Source organism: Corapipo altera, unplaced genomic scaffold (genome assembly GCF_003945725.1).
Source record: "Corapipo altera isolate COAL_440 unplaced genomic scaffold, ASM394572v1 48b, whole genome shotgun sequence".
In the NCBI taxonomy this organism is placed as follows: domain Eukaryota; kingdom Metazoa; phylum Chordata; class Aves; order Passeriformes; family Pipridae; genus Corapipo; species Corapipo altera.
Window position 1 is genome coordinate 10546706 of NW_020884884.1, and position 22500 is coordinate 10569205.

At 41.3% G+C, this 22500-nt stretch overlaps 1 protein-coding gene and 1 long non-coding RNA gene across 2 annotated transcripts in view; one reads left to right on the plus strand and one right to left on the minus strand.

The window, feature by feature from the left end:
- CALM2 (calmodulin 2) overlaps window positions 1-2305 on the minus strand; it is a 40413-nt gene extending 38108 nt beyond the window's left edge. Inside the window, exon 1 of the mRNA XM_027641553.1 lies at window positions 852-2305. The gene's annotated coding sequence lies outside the window, so the exon portion shown is untranslated. The remainder of the gene's footprint in view (window positions 1-851) is intronic.
- Window positions 2061-4901, plus strand: LOC113946365. Its single transcript, XR_003527406.1, has 3 exons — window positions 2061-2110; window positions 2438-2533; window positions 4353-4901. It is a non-coding gene; the product is annotated as an uncharacterized LOC113946365 (long non-coding RNA).
- The last annotated feature ends 17599 nt before the right edge of the window (window positions 4902-22500 follow it).

Consider the following 22500-nt stretch of genomic DNA (forward strand, 5'->3'; position numbering starts at 1 on the left):
TTTGGTCAGTGCTGCTCAGTGGGACATGCCCCTGCAGCACAGACCCAGGTGAGAAGGTTTGCATGGTAGTGCTGCGGGGTCTGCAAGGCTGTCCACAGAGCCTCTCACCCTCCCTCAGCACTCATCCTTAGGTGCATGGGGGCATTTCACACCTTCTGCAGACAGCTTTCCACTCCTGCCCATTCGCCCCTCTCCATCCTGTGGTACAGCCTTACTGCAGGGCTGGCACAACCCAGGTTCTCCATCAATGTTCACCGTATACCTGTGCCCCAAAGAAACAAACCCCTTCTCATCATCCTCTCTGCTGCATCTTCAGCCACTCTGGCATGGGATAAAAGGAGCAGAGAGAAGAGGGACCCCAGACTGGTGTTGGTACCAGTGTGGGGAGGGGGTGCAATTGCTATCCTGGCTGGTGAGCTCCAGAGGGAACTCCTATGCTCTACTCTTAGCCTGGGTCATGAATTTCTTTCCCCAAACCCTGCTGCAATCGGCCACACACAGCTTGTCAACTGAGGATGCAATAGATTTCACTCATGACAGATATGCATACACACATATGCATGAAAAGCTCATTCAGCAGGATTAGGCCAAATTACCATAGTGTGTGCAAAACAGCAGTGCCATCCCTGAAAGCATGCCCTTTGCTAGCTCATTTTGATGAATGACTTTGGTTTCTTCCAGTCTCTCATCCCAGCAATATTATTGTGAATGCAACATGGAGACCTTTGTATTAAGCGTTTCAAGAAGTTTTCATATAGTGATAGTTAGGTCTCTATGATCTAATATTTCCAGGGGAAATTTTTGTTCAGATTTTCATTTAGTTTTTATTTTACATTTTAGGGGCAAGATACCTGGAATGCCAAAGAACACATCTTGTTCCATCCTACTTGGTCCTTCACAGACAGAGTTTGGCCATAAGTCCAGTGGGAAATGGAGATTACATGTACTCTTGCCACTTTGCACAGCTTAAACCCTAGAAATAGCAATGTGAGTTGAGAGCAGGTGAAGAGAAAGGCAAGATCAGATAATTTATTGCAGCTCCCCCCTATGGTAGTTACAGATAAATCTCCATGGATGAAATATTACTTGCAGAAGTTTGAAGCTGGGGGATAGGAATCGTGTCCCTTTTGGATCCCGGGAGCAATTTACTTCCAGCATGGGTGCTGCAGTGAACAACAGAGCAGCAGTGATAGCGAAGGGCAGTTCAGAAACAGCATTTTCTCCTGAAGATCCTTCCTGTTTTTCCCTGCATCTCATCACTTGTGCTTGTAGCAAGGCAGGTGGCATGGCTCCCCAGTGCAGATGGCTGTAGGAGATGGAGCACTGCCTCCTCCAGTGCCAGTGGGTGCAGGCAACCAAGTCTCTACCAGCCCAAGCAGCCTGGACTGGGAAGCAGACTCTGTTACAGTCGTGTGCAGTGCTGCCTGATGATTCACTCCAACTAGCTTTTCATTCCCTTGGGAACACAGAAGGGAGGCAGGGAGAAGATCAGCACCCTGCAGACCCAGTTTCCCCATACCTAAGCTTACCTTTCTAGAGAGCCCATGCCCTTACTTAAGAGGAGTATGGAAAATCTGTCAGAATAAACACCATTAAGGATTATTGTTAGAATGTATGAAGCAAGGACTTAACCTACTGCCTTGAACTCTCATCAGTCCTAATAAAAGGCGAGGGGTGAGCTTGAGGGCTATCCTGCAAACTGGGCAAGCCATGGTGATGCAGAGTTCTACCAGTAGGACACTGGGCTGTCCTGGCAATAGTTTTTAGCAGAGTAAAAATACCTGACTTTGACAGCTTGCATGCTGGTTTGTGTGTGCATAATTTGCTGTGATCATGCTATAAATCAAGATGAGACTGCTAAAATTATGTATGACCTCATTTGATAGATTATCTAATAAGGAATTTGCTAATGCAGTTTATCACTTAAAAAGCCATACGACTGCTAAGGATGAGTACTTTGCTGCAGCACATTTAAACCTAATTGTCAGAGGAGAAAAGCAAGCGGATTTCAGAGGTGAGTTAGAAGAGCATCCTTATGAGGATGATGTCTTCACTAAATCAGTGGTGCAATGCAGCAAGCAGGGTGGAAAGGAGTCTCCTCTGGATAAAGGTACAGAAAGCTGCTAGACAAGGCTGTGCTGTGTGAGAATACTGCATGGACTCACTGATCAGTAGTGCCTTTATAAGTGTAAATAGTTGTATCCTAACGGGCATGCTTGCTTTTATTGTTTGATCTGGTGTTATCTTTTAATTTTTATGACATTTCAATTCTATTTCACTGTCTTGCAAGCAGATCTAAAATCCCTGATATATGGAAAGAAACTACCAGCCTAGACCTCTAGCTCTAACTTGCTATTCTGGTTATCATGCCTGTCAGAATGAAAAGAGTAATTGTTTTGCTGCTATATGTTACCATCAAATATTTTTGTTCTTCCAGTCCTGTGACTCATTTAAAAAGACTGAACATCACTTTGACGTACACAAACAGAACTAGAAAGCAGCTCAAGCCAATGAAACAAAGCTTGTTTTGCAGGTTTGTTAATCACATATTCTGTTCCAATCCTAAATTTATTATTAATATGATTAAAATATAAATGCTGTTTTCTTTACTGATGTTTTTCTAAAGCTCATTCTGGGGTCTAAATGCCTATATACATTCCCTGGATGTATAATACTGTTCAAAGCCTCTGAGATAAACATTAAACCTTCTCACAACTCTATGTGTGTGTGTGGAGGGGGAGGTGTTAGAGAAGTGATGATTTTGAACTCCATTTTAGGATTGAGAAAAATGAGGTGGAAACATGAAAGAGCTTACAAAAGGCCACACAAAAAAATCATTGTCAGAGCCAAGGCTAAGCCTCTGACTTCCCATGATCCCCATCTCGTCTCTTGACTGCCCAGAGCAAAACTTGCACATATCCCCTTTCTAGCCCCCACACCTTGAACACATCTGGACTCATTTGTACCCTGCCCAAAAGGGGGAGTTTGTTCTTCTCCAGGGGAAATAATGCATTTTGTCAAGATGTTGCTGTACAGAAAGCAAGACATGACCATTGGCATAAGAAGGCAGGAGGTAATTTTACTGAGCACTGCTAAGTCAATACAGTAGTTGATACCTCCACATTGACTTAGTCGTGTAACTAATGATTTGGGATTGTACAGGAGCTACTGGTGTCCCAAGAAAAGCAAAGGTACCTGTAAACCATATATAAAGGGCCTAGGATCAAGGAACTGAAGAAGGATATTTTGGTAGAGTCATAAATTAGAGTCACACAGGGGAACTCCCCATGACATTTGCATAGGAGGCCCACCTAAATATGATGATGCCTGTGTTGATAATGTAATCCCAGCTGAGTAGCTGGAACTGTTCCTGGGAGTCTGCATTTCTGTATGAACACACAAAACAAAGCTGTGTGTATACATCTAACTGGAATGATTTATTTACAAAAGAGAAGAACGCAAAGTAATGGCAGTATCATCTACCTCATTAAATGGCCAGCTCTAAATGGGAGAAGCCACTTGAGGGGTAACAGCATAGTTCACCAGCATGCCACATCACCATTTGTGGTTTTCCCCACTGACATTAATTGATACAAACTGAGTTAGTGGATTTTACATTCAAGACACATCTCTACAACAAGGTGGACTCAGGGCATCTGCTCACTCACCCTAGACTGTCAAATAACTCCCTGGTGATAATTTTTGGTCACAGTTGACACGGCTTAGACAGAAGTTTCATCATAAAGTGTTCATTAGTCATTCCTTGAGTCATCCTGTTTCATGAGCTCTTACCCCTACCAAGATAAAATCTAGCTATCAGTAACAATTCTCAGAGACCTACCAGTCAGTGATTGTGTGATGCAACCTGTAGCAGCCAGGCAGAATTTACTCCTCCGTATTTTATCTCCTGCCAGTTATCAGCAAGGCAAAGTAAAAACAGCTGCTCTGAGCCCACATTATTGCAGTGAGATTTCAAGGGAGAAAAGCTGAACCTCATTTAAAACTAAGAGAGAACCAAGAAGAGAAAAAAGGGTCCTAAGCCTGTACCTTTGAAGCGGAATTTTTTTCCTCAATACATATCATTCAAAATAAATGCTTCTCATGCCTACTGGGCAGTAAACCTTGCAATGTAGCTGCATGTAGCGTGCTTGGCCATATGGTTAGTAATGCACCATGAAGTGATACATATTATAAAAATAGTACTGGTAGAATTATTCTTAAAACACCACTTATGGGCCAAAAATATCCTCTAGAAGAAACAGACTGTGAAAGTACATATTGAGGTGGTTATCTGGTACAACAGGCAAATTCTCCTGCTGTGCAAAATCAAAAGGTGGATTTTTTTTTCCTAGGAAAACATTAGGTAAACATTCCTAGAAAGACAGAAGTGAAATGCCTGGCAGGAACTACAGCAAGCATCTGCTGCTCAGTGGTTAAAGATTGCCCAGCAAAGTCAAGGGGACGTGAGAAGAGACCAAGGCTGAAGCTGAGGTCATACCTGAGGATCTTTCTACATTCCTCCAAAGGGTGGAAATACCACCCTACCACACATTCTCCTAAATCATATGGGAGATCTTCAGCTGAGTCACTGTAGAAGAGCAATGTAGAAATTTCCAAAGCTGGAAGGAGCAAAGTTTTACAGACATCCTATTATGTTCAACTTACATAATCTCAGTATTTAGCTGCTTAGATAATATAGTGATAGAGCTTTATGGAATTAAAAGAGAAAAAGCTTCTCACAGATAATATTGTAGCAAGAATGGAATTAGAGTGCTCAAAAAATCTGTAAAATAAGTCTCATTTTCTTTCTGGCTTTATTGGACATTTCCAAGAGGGACTTAATGCAACAAAGACGATACCTCAACACCTAAGAGTGATGACATAATTTATGCTGAACTGTGACTTCTCAAAGCATTGTTTTGCTTTTGGAAAGAGAAGTCTCTGGTGAATTAGACACAAAAAGGCAAAGATCAGGGTTCAGACAGTAGTATTAAGAGGATTGTTTTGGTCCTGTTGAACTGCAAAACTTGTACTAATTTCAGTGTGGATTCTTACTTTCATCTGTACATAACGCTAATGTTTTGCAAAATACAAGCAACTCTTATCTCCATGTACTGTAAAGATAAGCACAAAAGTCTTGCACAAGTGGCTGCAGCAAAGGACTGTAACTAATGTGGAAGGGTAATGATGCAAGCATGTTACACCTAGAAATATTTCCTCTCTGATCGCAATTTTTGGTGTTTATCTGTGTTACATAAAATACCGAGGAGTTAGATCCTCCACTGGTTTAAGTCATAGCTCTGTGAAAGCACATGGAATTATGTTGATTTGTATAAGATGATCACATATTTGAAAAACATATTTTGGCCTAGATGGCTGACAGACTTTCAGCAGGGCTCTCTAGAGTAAGGGACTAGGAGGAAATAAGCCCTTTTAGAAAATAACACATACTTCAGTAATGTAAGTATGTCTTACCCAGTGAGAAATGTACCCTCTTTTCGTATGTATAAGCCATGTTATCTCTAATAAAATAACAACACCTTGTGTTTCAAAAACAGGATAGAGACATATATTGAACAATACCAGGGGGTGCTTACTCCAGAAGCGTTTCCTTTGCCTTGCTTCTGATACCTTCCTCTGCTTGCTTTTCCAAAGTAGCACCTCTGGTGGTTCAGCTTTTGTGCAGGTTATTCAAGGACTCTTTTTCAAGTACCAGTACACTTACAGGGATAAGGTTTATCTGAAAGGTAGACTATGCAAACGAACATACAATAAACTTATGCAGTTCCACATTTTTTCCACTCCAGAGATTGTTCTTCCACCACCTGACATTTTGGTGCAAAATGCATCAACAGCCTAGAAGCTGGTATGTAAACTTCACATGCCAAAGAGAGGGGAATGCTAAGGACATCCATAGCTGAAGAGTTTCTATGATGGGAGAAGACTATATTCATGTGAGAGTGGAAAACTTGGTTTACCAACAGTCAAGCTATTTGCTTTGGAACAATTTGATCACTACTGGCATTAGACCAATTACTACTTTAAATGGTGCAACTGTCCTTGGGAAAGCATAGGCTTCCAGCTTCCATGACCAAACAGAGGACCGAAAAGGGCAAGGAATGATAACAAAGGAATTCAAGCTATCTATTACCAGAAAGCGGACCTGATTTCCAACAAACATCTGCCATTAAAAACTGGTTTACAATAAAACCTGCATTTCCTTTGTGCAGTCTTATACCTAAGGTTAGCCAGACATGAGAGATAAAATGCCAAACCATTCTGCTTATTGACAATAAAAGTCTGCCAGTTCTTTGCAGCAATAGTAAAAAAAAAATAAATGTAGCTACCCGTGATGCTGCTCTTCCATCATTTTGAAGCTGTTGTTCAAGATATTGTATTACTTTTTGTCTTTATTTATTTCCAAGTCTTATTGTTTGGCAGGCAAAACTCTTGGACTGTGTTATGTACCAATCCTTTCAGCATCTAGGTTTTCACAGTGATATTAATACTCAAGAATACTGGAACAGATCTAAAATAAATACACACTGTCTTCTTTGCTGGGTCCTATGCATCAACTACTGCTCTAGCATGAAGAAATGCTTGGTATTCCACAACTGGATGGAGAACAGAGAAGGGAGAGCTCACAGTGAAATGCTGGGAGCTCACTCACTGTATACAAACAGAATAGAAGATAAATCAAAGCTGTTCTTTGATCCCAACAGTCCAGCCCATGTTCTGTTTGACTCCGCACGGGCAGCCTCCAGCCCCTTTGCTCCTGCACTCACACGGGCACCAGGCATTGTTTAGCCTCCCTCTCCTACAAAGCATCTGGGTTGATGCAGCATTAATCAGCTTGGGATGAACTTGTGCAAGCCAAATAGGTGCAGGGCCCTTGCTCTATCCAGAAGATCAACACAGGAAACCTCTCATGAAGGAGCAGCCGGCTCTGCTGCTCAGTGCTTCCAGTGACCCAGGTGCCTCAAATCCAACACTCATCATGTTTCCCCCTCTGCTGCTCCCAGAGGACTTAAAGGTGTTCCCTCAGATGTAATAATTTAGCCCTTCCAGGCATCAGTCCTGTTCACCCATGCGAGGACAACAAAGTATTTAAAGCTGAAACATCCAAAGAATATATTCAAGAATCTATGATAAAAGCTACAATTTTATGCACCATGGAGCATCCATCAAGGAAATGCACAGAGTTAGTGCCACAAAATAATTACATGTGCAGAGTCCATTGTAAACACAGCTTTTATGTGCATCAGCACAGCTGGGGACAGTGTTTAAAAATATAATTATGTAATGCATTTTATGTAGTCTGTGAGCCATTCAAGTGATACCATCGGTTCAGCAAAATTGCATGCAGCAGGTCTGTATCTATTGGCCTGAGCAAAGAAACATTTTTCAAGAGCATTTTTTTTTTTTTTCTGACACAAAATAGATTTGTCTCCGATGCCTACAGGGGATTTGTGTCTCTGTCATTGGCCACTTTCTCTCTTACTTTCACCAATGAAGGAGAAAGAAATGGGGAGTTATTTTTGGCCTTGCAGCAGATTCCAGCATCTAAATCAGTTAGTTCTGAAACCACTTGGGGTGGTGCCGGTTCTGTTATAATGGCTTTAGAGGGAAGGAATTTGTGATGTCTGACTGTTAGTGAAAGGAAACAAAGCAGCTGTTGTGGGGTAGAAGGGCAAGGCAAGGTTAAGACACTGTGTAAGGAGGCAGGGTCCAGCCTTTAGTACTAGACATGCAGCAAATGATGAGTCGTGGCTAGAGCAGCACAGAGGAGGCTATTACTGAGCCACATACAGGCTTCAGTGTAGCAGGAGATCTCTATTAAAATGCACAAAGAAAACAGGCTTACAGCTATACTTATTGCTCACACCCTCATGCTCTCTCCCCACTCCCCCTCTCTATTTATTTTGTCCTTGTAATGATTATAGCATATGAGCTGCAAAACATATAGAGAAAGCTTTGCTTTCCTTCTTGTTTAATCTGCAATTGCAGCTGAGTTGAGGTGATGCAACAGTAAAATTTCTGAGACAGTGTTTAACAGTGCTGCTAAATGATAAGAGCAGCAGCATGTACAGATATTTAGGTGAGACAAATATTGAGCTTTATAGATATTACTTAATGGTCATTTTAAGGCCCCAAAGCTTTCAACTACTTTGCAGACAGTAGATTATGTGTCTTGGACAAATTCTACATGGAAAATGACACCCAAGCTGTCAAAATCTTTCTAGGAGACCAAGCAGATTGTTTTTTCATTTAAAGAGACCATTTAAAGAAATCTGTACCTAGTTTCATCCCACAAGATCCACAGGTGGGAGTAGCAAGATTGGTTCTTCAGCTAGCCAGGAGCTGCTTGGCACAGAAACAGGACTTGATGCTAATTTCTAAATATGGAATCTGCTATCTGAAAAGAGATTTCCTTTTCCCTGTTAGGTCCTGGGTTATGTGTAGCATATTGAAAAGGATAGTGGAGACCAAAATCCTGGTGTCTGCATTCCTTCTTGCAGGCTAGCATCGTTGAGAAACAGAGACATAGCTCCTTGCTTACTCCCTTCCTATGAATACTGTATTTCTTTTTGCTTAGTGGAATGGCATTGATCAGGAAACAGAAGATATCACAGCCAGGAGAGTCCATCACTGGCTGTGGCATGGCAGAGCCTGGCGAAGTGGGAGCTCTGCTTTTGGATCACAGCCAGCTGATCAGCAATGCTCAACAGAATAGCTGTTTGTCTGAATGATGGGCACAGGCTACATTTTCCAAAGGAAGCAAATACAGGACCATTTGAAAAATCTCAGAATTGCCATATATTTGATTGCAGAGCTCCTAAGGTATTTAGATCCTTCCTTCCCCATGGAAATCTCTGTAAAATACATTTAGTAGATGAAGCATTTTGTGCTCTGTGTGGCACAGCCTGCATAGGTTGTGCAGATGTAGATTAATATAGTGAATGCCACCTCAGATTTACAGGGAAAGCTAGGGCAGCTATCAGTGCATTGCCTCCACTGCACAGCCTACTGGCATGCGTGCTAGTGACCATATTTCATGTCACATTTTGAAGATAAGGTTTTGCACGAACACTTTATGTAAGTTGATATACACACACATATATGTAGTACATAGTACTGAGCAGAATCTTTAAACATTATTAGGAAAGACTGATTTTCTGGAGGTCTAAGCAGTTAAATGGTTTCTGTAACTAAACCTGAGGAAAAGCAAACTTGCATTTTTAAAATCATTCAACATGATTTTTAAAGTTGCAAACAGTGGAATTTTTTCTGAGAAACTTTATCAACTCAATTACTACTTTGCAGCACAAGGCGTATGGTGGTACTCAGTCAAAATCAAACTGTTACCTTCTATTACGCAGACAAACAAGGCATAAATAAACAGCACTTCAACTTTCTAAGCAGAATTGATCAGTGGCTGACTAAGAAATCTTCAGAGTGAGCTATCAGTATCAAATGTAGGAGTTTTGTGGTAGTTTTTGTTCTGTAAGATGTAACATGCTCATGAATTTTATATTCTCATGGCAATTAGTAATTGTCCACTTGAATGCGTTTGATACTTTTGAGTAAGACATATTTAACACAATGCCTGAAGACAGTGAGCTGCATTTTCAAAACCATACTGTTGAGCAAACACCCTCATGAGGTTATATGTCTGTGGCTTGTTTATGCAGGAGATAATTTCTTTGTAAGACTGGCTCAGGTTGTGTGATACCAACAGGTAAAGACCAAATTCTTCTTCATATGTCTTGTCTAATCCAAATGGTATAAAATGAGTTGAAAAATGTACAGGTTTGGACCACAAAATGCTATATTTACTACCTTCCAAAGGAAACATGTTAAGTAGAGTACTGTCAGCAGATGAGCCATGGGGAAGACACAGGAATGGACAAGCAATGTGACTTCCTTAGGATCACATAACAGCTTTGTAGAGGAATTCACAGCAGAGCCTTGACTTGTGTTTCACAGATTGCTAACCACTCTCAGGTCCAAACTGCTTGCAGTTTGCCTTTCTGTAGAAAGTGTTCTCACAACACTGCACTACCACGGGAGCAGCAGAGAACATGTTCATTGAACATTTGTTAAGCAGATCTGATTTAAGGTTCTTAACACAAAAGTTACTTGAAAGGGTATGCTCTATCCAAGTGCGTTCAGCACAACTGTATGGCTTAAATGCTAAAAGCAAATTTGATTATGAAAAACACTTTCAAATGGAATATATTTTATATGATCACAGAGAACCTTCAAAACACAATATAAATAATTTATGTCAGTACCTCCTAGGTGAAGCCTCGCTGGGAATTCAGAGGTAGAAATGTGCAGACAGAACGTTGTGTCCTAGAAAGAGAAACAATGCCACTTCTACCTTTACCGGAGAACAGTGGATCCCAATGCTGACATTAGCATGGAAAAAAAATGAGTTAAAAGTACAGAAAATCCTTCCGACTGTGTGTGCAGATATTTCTGAGTGTCCACAAAGAGGTTAGTGCTAAGTATATTTATTAGTTAGCAGAGTTACCTAGGTGTAACTAAAACTGATTCCTTGAAGCCAGTCAATCAATCTTAAAATATGGTACATATGTGCAACTGTTACCTCTTCCAAAAAAGACAACTGCCTTGGCACAGCAGAGTAAGTAATACTGCAGGATAAATGGTGGGATTTGGTCACAGGTCTGAAGGAGTGTTGTAAGGAGAACTCATCAACCCTATGCCCTTAAATTCCTTCAGGGCTCTTTCTTTAATCCCTCATACTAATGTTATTTATACAGTGTTTATTAAAAGTGGTTTCTAATTTCAGGTGCCTCACTTAAACCACCCAACTGCTAGAAGTTTGCACACCTCCATCTCACTCCAACTGAAACAATGGAAGCAATGGGCAATATGTACTAATCCCATCTCCTTCTCCTTCCCTATGATTGCAGTAACACGTTCCCACTTTTTCAAACACCACTGCTCAGCACACATGGCTACTCAAGCTGTATTTCCTTAGAACGGTGGGAGTTGGGGAAGCATTGGCTATTTGGGGACTTGCATGCAAAATACGTTTTTTAAGTAAGAAGATACCATAGCAGATGGATTTCATGAAGGAAAAACACTGAGCAAAATGCCATAGCCAGTCCAAATAGTTACAGCAAAGAAGAAATGTGAAATTGAAACCCAACTTGTAACCATATCTTGGCAGCATGCAGTTGCAGGTAATAATTGTCTTCACTGTCCAAATTCTCATGCTCTTTCCAGTCCATGAAATAGAAAGTTGAGAACATGATCATCTTGACTGGCAGACAGAGCAGGTGGATGGCAGCTTTGAACTACTTGGAAACTACAAAAGAGACTCAGCCTTTGGAACACATAGGCGCTAGTCAGCCTCTGCCATGGTGACCCTCCAAAGCACCTCATAATCATGATATTTCCTGTTACTCACTATGCACAACAATAGAAGTGGTGGTATGTGCTCATCAACAGGGATGACAACACAACAACAGCTTTAAGGACAAGGAGAAGGTGATAGCCAACTTCTCTACCTGTGGCATCATGTAAGAGCACTGTAAATATTTCTTTCCCCTACAGAAAACGTAGGTAGATGTGGGGAAAGGTTCACAGGAATTCTTACCCTCCATCCTATCCTGAATTTTCTAGAAGTCACAGCTGTTGGCTTAGATCTAAAGCCAGTTTTGGGGTTCCATTTATCTGGCACATGCAGGTCAGAAATTGGTCTGTTACAGATTCAGAGAGTTTACGGCAAGAACGGACCATTACAATCACTCTTTCTAATCTCCAATGTATTTATTTTCAACTTAGTAACCCCATAAAGAATGCCATAACCATCTATTTGAATAAATATCTGGCTAAAATGTGTCTCTAAAATGTTCCTGAGTCTTGTCTTAAAGAGGAGTATATGAACAATCACTCATTAGAAGGTTTTTATTAGTAATAAAAATAATTTCAAAGTTAAGCCAAATTTCTAATTTGAAATTAGAATTACCCCTCAGGTTCCAGATGTCTGAGAGGTACTCCACCAGTCTCCACACATTCTCTTGAGCCATTCAATCATTTTTTGGTGACCAATACCACCTTACCATGAGAGTACTTTATACTAAGCAAGATAACTTTTAATCTTCTTTCTGATAAAGCTAAACTGGCTCTGCATTGAAGCTCTCCACTAAAGATCTCAGGCCTCAAATCTGTTTGTGGCTTTCTGCACAAACAGACTTTAATCAATACCTAGGCAACTAATGTATCCATCATTGCATACCAAAAAATAAAGGATATTGAGACAGGAAAGGGACGTACAAGCAGAAAGAGTGTGCACTCCACACAGGAAGTCTACAACATTACAAAAGACAGTGTTCAGTTCTGGACTTCATCTGTTTTACTTTGTTTCCTTATATTCAAACCTTACCTTTAGATCTCCTAGACATACAGGAACAACAAATTAGGAAAATCATTGTATTTCCATGGCTGAAGACAAAATTTAAACCCCCTGCATTATAGACAGAACTGCTTAGGGCAGGGCAGTGTTCAGGCAAAGGCTGGGACTAAGGAGGTGTGCAGAGTATATTCAGGAGAGCACAGATCTGCCTGGGGAGCTGGCTGGAGGGGTGGGTGTGCAGTGCTCTGCCTCCTGCTGCCAAGTGCCAGCTGGGACTGCTTCCACTTAGCCCTGCTGTAGGTCATCTGTTTGAACCTGAACGGGGCACTGATATTTGGGCTCCAGGCCGTAGCTATTCAAGGACTGAATTCATGTTTGCTAAGCTGTTAATTACAGTGTAGGACTTAGTTTAATACCAGTGACACAGCAGGAAGTTCCAAAAGTCTGTACTTTGCCGTTCTCTACCAGTACCAAAAGGACTGCATACCACTTCTTACTCCACATTATTATGCCTTTAAAAATTATCAGATCACAGTTTCAAGAAGGAGCCATCCTAGGAATGGCATATACTTAAAAGAAAGACAATTTCCAGTTCCTACAGTCTGTAAAAGCCAGAGATCAGATTCAATTACACTGCACTTTGCAATTTACAATCTGTTGGTGTTCATTCCAGCAGACGCTTGTTAAATGCTCTCTTGCTGCAGACCTTCAAAATGTGCTTACCAACTGAAAAAGCAGAGGTTCTTAGTTCGGAGCCTCACCATATCTCAAGCCATCAAAAACCAGGCCAGACCACACCCTCTGCTCAGAAACTCCCCTTAAGCAAGGATGGCAAATGGCTGGATTTCAGCCCAATAAAGATGGGCCTTTCAGCCCTGGAGGGCTACTGAGCGATGTTAGTGTGAGCCAAAATTTAATATGTAAGTCACCAGAATACACAAATATGCTGTTCAGATTCTGACAGGCTCACTGACCTATTACTTACATGCTTCTAAATCCAGAATTTGAATGGCCTTCAATTTTCTTTTTTTGAGACGAAGGCCCTCCTGGCTTCAGTTTGGTTGCTATTGCTGTGGCGCATCAATCTCCAGAGTTAACAACAGGCATGTGGTGAAGGTACTTGCCCTAATGTTTCCTAATGCTCATTCAGCAGGTCATTAAGGGCAATACTCACAACCCAAGGGAGGTGGCAAAATCCAGGGGAGGGACCAAAAAGGCAGTAAGATTCACAGGCAGGTGGCCTTCACCGCCAGCCTCTTCTCATAAGTACGATGCAAAATATTGCTTAGGTATGCTACTATAAAAATTAAGCAGCACTGGTTGAGCCAATAGAGTTGTATCGGATCAAAATCATCACACCAGATCAAAATTTGGTGCTCTCTAGGAAACTATATAATGGTGGTGTATAATGGATTAATTGGAGACACTAACACAGGTTTCCAAAGAATCCATGGCTCGGGCAAAATGCAAAGTGTCTCATGAACTGTTACAACAAAGCAGATTCAAAATATACCATTAAAGGTGATAGCAAAAATGTTCGCAAAAATGGAAGATGGATGAATTTCTAAACTCATCCCAGAGCTGAGTTAACCTACTCAGAGATTTACTCCTTCCCCCCTTTTCTGCACATCTACTTGTATGGACCTTGTCAAACACCAGAAAACATGACACTAAAGCAGAGGAGGAGAACACCAACAGAAATAACAGCCCACATCTCTCTTAGTATTTAAAGATTAGACTAGATTTCAAACAAGAAAATTGCCAGAAACAATTAACTGATTCTCTTAACAAGGCAAATTAAAATTATTTAAGATTTGTTTAGAAGACTAGATACCACAGTACTAGTTACTTCCATTAAATCATGACACAGTGTGAAATTAGCATGCTCCTGAACGGGCCACTGACCTTAGGTCATGGTTATTTAACCTACAGTGTAATAGTGCAATGCAAAAAACCACAGTTCAAAGTGGGCAGCTGCCATTGCAGATTTAACTGTCATCCTGGGAAGAGATTGTTTTGTGAGTTCAATTTGCATTTATTTTAAATATTGTGACCTTTCTGATCCCCTTTCTGCATTTCATTTTTTAAGCTTGCCTTAAAAGTGGGTGTTAGTAAGTTTTCATTTTTGTATTGGTTTCGGGTATGGAAGCCAAACATACTTATCTGCTATTGTTCTACTAATACTGAACTACATTACCAGTGACATGGGCTAAAGGGGTTTTGTGTAATCAGGGTAAATTAGAATAATTTCAGAGAAACACATGGAGTCAAGCTCAGATTGCATAAATTACTCCAAAGTCACAGGAGGAACCAGGTCATATAGCAGACGGCAATCTAAAACCTAGATTTGAACAGGTGTCAGTTGACCCTCCTGCCATCAAGAACGATCAGAAAAAGCACAAGGGGAGAATGAACGGGAACAAATCCTGCAGGAGCAGCGGGCATGAGAGCCCTGGTTCTCCCAGAAGTCTGAGGACTGCAAAAGCATGCAGCAGCCTGAAGGGCCGCTGGCTCTTACCGTGCCAGCCCTCTGGGGAGCACAGCCAGAGCTGCACTTGGGCAGCATCCAAGAAGAGGTTTTTGTCCCTAAACAGTGGGGCTAAGGAGGTTCCAAGGAAGAGGTAAAATTGATTTTGGCAGCCTTGAGGAAAATCTCAAGGCGGTTTTTGAGGTAAAATTAGGGGAAAGCTAGGAGACGGGCAAACTTGGAAATGCAGCAGCTGCAATATCCATCGAAATTTAAGTCACATATGGACTAAAAACGAAGACATAATTTCTGAGCTACGAGTACCACTGGGAAAAGGAGCCAAGCAATTCAGTACAAAGGGAGCTTCAAAGCTGCATGTTTTTAGCTAAACAAACTAAATGTTAACAGGAGACACTGACATGAAGTTGGCTTTTATAAGGAAGAACTTTCCCTTCCTCCTTCCAGCACGGCAGCAAGCCAAGCTGAAAGCCGATGATCAAAGGTCAGTCACCGCTCCTGAATCTCACTAGTTATCAGGATCTCCGCTGGAAACAAATGCTTTCACACTACAGTTGAGCACGTTTATAAGGGCTGCTGAAAGCTACATTTCAATTAATGCAGAGGTAATACACTTTGGGTTCTGGGCAACATCAGCATGCAAGATATTTCGAGTGGCAGTGAGTCAATACTCTATTACTTGCAGCTCAGCAGGCAAAGCGCCTGCTGGGAATAGGGAGGTAGCTATGCTCTCCCCTCCCAGGAGGGGTCTAGGGTAGGGAAGCATCCACTTTTGCTGTTTGTCCTGTGCTGGCTTTCTTGGGTAAGCTGAAATCTTGGTTTCCAGGATTATCAGCTCAGCACCACTGTTAGAGCCCTACATTTACTGTAATAATATGTTTCAAAACCTGCCTCAGAAGAAAACCAAGCTTCTGCAGATGAAAAAGCTGATAACATGAATTTTGAAAGCCAGCTTTTGTCTGCACTACTCAAATAGGTCTTAGAGGCCTGCCTACCTACATTCCCCCAAAAGCTAGCATCTCATCACTTCTGTTGGAAAGTACTATATATATATATATCACTTACAAGGGATCATGCAACTGGGGTTACAGAGATAATTATTTATACTTAGGGAAGGAAACGCAGCATTTCACATTTCCTGCACAAAAGACTCATTGGTTTCTCTCAGTTTGGGTCTTGGCCAAAAACTGGATTCCCCTTCCTGACCTTGAGCTGTTGGGAATTATTTTCTCCACTAGACAATTAAGAAGAAACTGGACCAGTATTTGAGTATTGGTGTGGGGTTGTGTACTTTTGAGCAGGGTGGCCTTGGCCCAGTGACAGCAGATAGGCCCTTCCACACCTACCTGGAATTTTCTGTCTCTCTCAGAATTGATCCTGGTATGAAAAAGTTACTGAAGGAGAAATTTAGAAAAAAATACTTCAGGATCTGTTGAATCCTGGTTAACAGGAAGGCAGGGAATTGGAGTTTTTTGCCCATGAGACTGTGCCTGGCAACTCCATCCTGCTCTGTCACATGCATACAACACAGTGCCTGGTGGAAGGAAAAATAAGGCCTTAACAAGTGGAATGGCAAAATCATACATCTAATACGGGTGGGTCAAAATGGAGCTAAAGAGAAAATAAAAGATGATATATCCACAAACACTGATTAAGTTGTGGGTGCTAACGAAGAACAAAACTTTTCTTCATGGAGCTAAACAGTATTTGGGTCTGAATATTATCCAAACTTAATTTGCATAAAACAGAGAAATAAAGCTGTATTTTTTTAATTAATGAAATTCATTTGGGAGACAGTTGGTACAAAGTCTAAGCAGAAATGAAGACCCACTTCAAACTATAGCCTAGGATTTAAAGCCACTGACTTCTCTTTTCACCAGGGCTCATTTCATCCTTCTCCAGGCAGAGAAAGGAATGAGAGAGGAAACCAATGCAACAGCTTCAGGAAAAAAAAAATCTAACTCGTAAGTTGGAAAATAGCAGCTCAGCATGCTTCGTGGGTTTTCTTCCCCCTTTGAAATTATTGCAGCATTTATTCCTCCGCACTGTATTCAAATTTCTTGTGCATTTATCACTTCAAAAAAGAATTTGAGTGGATTGGGAATGCATAGTCAAGTATAGAAATTGGATTTACTTATGGCTTTCTCAAAAAATGCAGATTTATCTCTGTATCAGCTGATTTTAGAGATGTGCCAACTAAGAAAGTAACACACAAGAAAAGCAGTAGTTCCATTCTTTTCTTCTTAGCAATTACCTTTTCAGTTAAAGTTGGGAGCAATTTTTTTCAAGTCTGTCATATTGTTGAAACACACCAAAACACAGAACTGCTTGTTGTGAAGCAAATAATCTGTATGTCATGCAGTGTTTAAAACCTTACAGTGTCAGAGATCTCTGCATAGGACACTTCCACACTTGTATAGACATTTCTGTTTTCACTGTGGCTCACTGCACACAGAGTCCATATCAGCAAGACCATCAGTAAAACTTAGTGTGTTACAAAAAGAACCCCAAACAAATTTCTATGTACCTTCTTTGCCAAAGCAGTGCAACTGTGGAAAAACTGAAGTGAAGAGGGCAAAGTTTCCTTTCTTGTTGTGTATCAGGGCAAATTAAAACTGGCTTTCACTTGCTGCTTTTCTCCTAGGTCTGCCTGTTCCAGCAGGGCACAGATCATGGTGCAGAAAGCAGCATTGCAGTTCAGCTCCTTTGAATCACCTGGTTTCCATGTGGAGTTTAACTGCATTATCAACAACACTCACTGCCAAACTCAAAAATGGGCCCTTGACACCCATAGACTACAACTTAATCTGTGCTGCACCTCTCACAGAGCACTTAGTACTGAAACATGGATGACTGCCTTTCTTTGGAAGTTTGTCACATTTTATTCTGCAGATCAAAAAATTAAGATATCATACAAACCAAATTCACCCACTTCAGCTATTTTGCATGTAAGTCTTGGTTTCATTATTTGTTCTGTATGTTGTATTCACTTTGAGCACAAAGACGAAAATCCCAGCCAGAGTCAGGTCTTGCTGAAAGCTCTGACTCATTCTCATACTTTCTCTTCCTAACCTTTATATTCTTTCACTGTAAGAAAGGCTAAGAAAAAAAATCTTTTCCTCTATTTACGGATGCTAGTGAGAGTAATGGGTTTTGTTCACAGTCTTAATATAGCATCATCACCATTCTCCTCCAGGTTTTCCAAGAAGCAGCCTACTTCATCTCGTCAGTAGTCACCAAAATCAGTTGAAACGTTCTATGGATTCCAATGGGCACTGAAATAAGCCCTTACAAAACCCAACTTGTGCAGTTTTACTAAGATCTACTTTATACTAGATGACTTTTTTTTTAAGAAAAGATTTTAATACTTGGGTCTATTGCATAAGTTACAGAACATCCCATAGGCCTACAGCTGCCAAAGTGAAAATAAATGGAAACACTCTGAATCACTGAATCATGCTTGCAACACACAGAAGAGGTCTATATCTTCCAGTCTTCAACAGCCATGGTGAGAAAGGACTTGTTGGGTTCAACAAATCAGTGACCAGCACCAAAAGCCTTCAGGTATTTCAGTTAATTTGCTGGGCAATCAGTCAGAAGGCAAAGGAGAAGACAGTCCTCTTACCAGTCTACTCTCTGTGGCGTTTGCGGTCATAGAGTGTAATTCTTGCTAACCTCTGACAGACGCACCAACAGTCCTCTCCCAAGTTATGTGGTTCCTCACCTTTGTTCTTGTTCACCCATTAACCTGTTCAAAGGACAATTGCAGCATTTCAGCTACAAGGTGCAAGAAGTACTAGTACATTATGAAGTTTGTAGCAGCTTGTAGCAAAAAGGGGGTTTAATTATCTCTGCTCTTTTAATACCTATTGCTTTTCATCCTGCAATCTCATGCAACACTTCTCACTCATGGTGTGCCTGTGAAGGAGAACACATTCAGCGTCTGGCACAGCCCTTCTTGCAAGTGTTCTTCTGAGGCTGCTCTTTCTTCTCCCACTTCTGAAAATATAATTACGATTTGCAACATGCAAAATACCTCAGCAGAAGATCAGCATTTCAAGGTGGCTTACATTTTTTTTTAGTGCTGTTTCCTCATCACATTTTGAAAATATTTTTGTTCCCACTTAGTTTGTCATAACTTTGGATATGTTAGATGGTAGGATAATTCACATAGCAATGAGTGCAGAGCAAGGTGACTACTTCCACCGGACTTAGTAAAACATAGTCTACTACTACTACACTGAACAGGAACAAGTTTTACTCAAGCAGGGGATTATTCAGTTTAGCCATAGGCTCATTTATATCAGATTCTGTCATCATAGCGTCATGAGATGAGTTAATATTGTTCCATAGCTTCCAGAACTAAAGTCCAAGAAAGAGAAAAAAACCCCCAACAAACCAACTCCTGAGTCTTCAACCCAGTTGAAGACTTTTCCCCCTTCCTGGCAAGAAAACCAGCATCAGCAGCATTATGTAACTCCCACACATTGCAGACCCTAGGAGCCATTGTTTCTAAAGCATTAGGCTCTGCAATTCCCATTTTCGCACCGTTCCCTAATGTCTCTCTCCAAAACTTCTACCTACAAGCAGTCTAAGGCTTGTAACAAGGACCTCTCTTCCTTAACAGAGTCCTCACTATCAGATCTTCAGTCTTAATTCCTATGGATGTCCTGTATCTCCCAGCAAGACTATTTCCCTCCTCATGTGAGTTTGTGTCCACTCCCTTCATGTAGGATGAATAAAACAGAATTAAGGTTGAACTCCTGTTCCTCTGAGGGGTCCAGCTCACCACATGACAGGATGTGCGGCACATTCGCTGGTTTGGTCCATCGGCATAGAAATGCTCATTCCATTCAAGCTTCCAGGACATTGGCTGCAGCTCAGCAAAGCAGATAGACACGCTTAACTTGAAACATGAGAACAGCCTCTAGGAATCAAAGTAGTGACATTGCCTACTCACCTACCTAAATGCTTAACTGCATCAGAGCTGATGTGACCTAACTTTGGCTCTGGATTTAAATGCTGGAAGCTGAGTTTTTTGGTTGCTGCTTTAAAGGACCATGGCAAGCCGCCTTTTTCAGATACTGAACTCCAGCAGGTTTAGCTAATGTCAGGGGAAATCATGAGTCCTTTGGAAATGTCTGAAAATTTAGGCACATAATGTGTAAAGGAAGATTGTACAAAAAATGCAGCCAAATAACTAAATCTTGGCAATAAAACAGCCATTTACTGAGGAAACAGCATACAGAGAAGAGGAATTAACTGGGAAGTACTATTTTGTAAAATTATTTGTCCAATTTCCATGTTAGCTATCAGCAAATCTTGGAAATTGCCTTGGAGATTTCCAGTCACTGAAACATTGTTGCCAGTTCTCTATTTCCATTCCACAGAGATAACAAAGCTCCACTGAACAGTCCTCCCCTGCCTCCATGCTGCTTTTACACAACTTTTCTGATATTTTCTACATGGTGACATTTTTAAACAATAAAAAACTTTCACCTGGCATGGGACACTGTCACTCTCCCTCTGTGCATTTCTAAAGCACAGTAGGATCTGTGATTCACCACTGCTATGTGTACAGAATGAAGGGGCTGCAGAATGGCTGCAGTAAAAAAAAAAGATGTACAAGACCACTACTATGAGACATAAAGCCAACTCCACCAGCCCTGCACTGCCACTGCAGCACACACTTCTTGGTACAGAGAGAGTCATGAGGGCTTGAAAAGAGACCCTAGGAAGCTGCATTTCTGCCAGTCCTCCTGAGATTCACTGGAGCAGGATCATAAAGTTAGGTCGCTATTTATTACCACATTAAATCCCTCCACTGAATAAGAGTAGGCCAGGTACAAGCACTAAAACAAGAACAAGCCTGGCCTTTAATCCAAACCCTGAGACTTGACACAAGCATAAAAATGTAACAGTAAACATATTTTTTTAAAAGGTTCCATTTCCTTTAAATGCACTTATCTCTAGGGTTGCAGCTGCCAGCCAAAATCTCTCCATCTCCAGAGATAAATAGTGAGATCATGAGATCATATCCTCTGAAATTAATTCCCTGGTATTCAGTTTCTCCAGCTTCCATCCATGAATTCTGCAGGAGATGTTTCAGGAAACACACTCCATCTCAGCTAAAGATTACTTGTTAATAAACAAGATTATTTTATGAACATAGAAATTAGAGAAGGTCAATAAACAAACCCTATTTTAATAACTTCTTTTGCATTGTTCCCCCCAGAGAACCAGAGCAGCAAGTCAATTTGTGTTTGTATGAATACTCCAGCTCCACATACTCTGCTGCTGTTAATCAGTGCTCTTAATTGCTCTGGGACAAGCCTCTTTGCATCAGCTGAGGATGAGGCCTCCCCTGGATTGGTGTCAAAGACAACTATGCTAAAATGAGCAATAGTAATACTGATACAAAACAGAAATAAGGTGCAGGAGAACATGGCGCTATCCAAGAAGGGCAGAGTGCATTTTAGGCAGAAAGGTTACATGTTTTTAGAAATAGGTTGCAATTAAATCATCCACCAGTAAGTGGGTAAATGGTCATTGTTTTGGCTGAGCAATAAAAGTAGGAAAGCTTAACAGTCTGTTAAAGCATTTTATCCCCTGCATGGCCATTTTCACCCTATCTATCTATGGCCTGCCTTTTGAGATATCACTGTATTAAAAACGTTCTTCACTGAAGGTACTTCCACACTGCAGCAGATGTCACTGACTTGGCAGTATATGAAGGGTCTATTAAAAGTAATGCAATTAATTACTTGGGTTGTCATCACAGCACTGCTTTTGAGATATTTAAAATGGTTTATTATTGATAGCCTTATGCTGGAATGTGCTGAGCACCTTCCCACTCACCCATGGACATGGAGACAAGGGCCAGTGCAGGCCTCCCAGCCATGGAGCATCCTCATGTCTCCTCCTGACGCTGTTGCTTTGTGTGGCACTCAGCAGTGTCACCACTTCTAGGAGACCTGACGCAGCAGCAGGCAAAGTGGTGAGCCCTGGGCGTTTGGAATACCGAATCCTGTATCAGTTGATGATTTGGGGAAGCGATATTCATGGCAGCCTTGGTAGGACCTGCAGCAGAGCGGAGGACCATGACAAGAAGGGAGCAGCAGAGAGGCACTGCGATGTACTGACCCTAAGTCCACTCCCCTTTGCCTTGCTGAAGGGACTGATCACACACAACCTGTGGTGATAACAAGGGTGAAGAGAGGACTCAGGGTGAAGGAGCAAAACTGAGCCTGGGAAAGGGGGAAGAAAAGATGTTTTCTTGAAGTGTTTTAGTGTTTGTCTTTTTGCTTTCCAATACCCAAATCATTAAATACATAAATAATTGGCAATATATTAAGTCAATTTTCCTCAAGTCCAGCCTGTTTTGCCTGTGATGGTCACTGAAAGTGATCTCTCTGTCTTCATTTCAACACATAATCTTTCTCATTCTTGACCTTCCTATTCTCTACCCCTGTTGAGGGGGAGAGCGAGCCAGCAGCTGCTGGGAATTTGGCTGCAAGCTATGGCCATTCCACCACACTTAGATACCAAATATCTCACATGGACAAATACTGAACCATGTGCAAGGAACTGGGAACTACAGCAACTATGGAAACCTCAATGAAAGGAA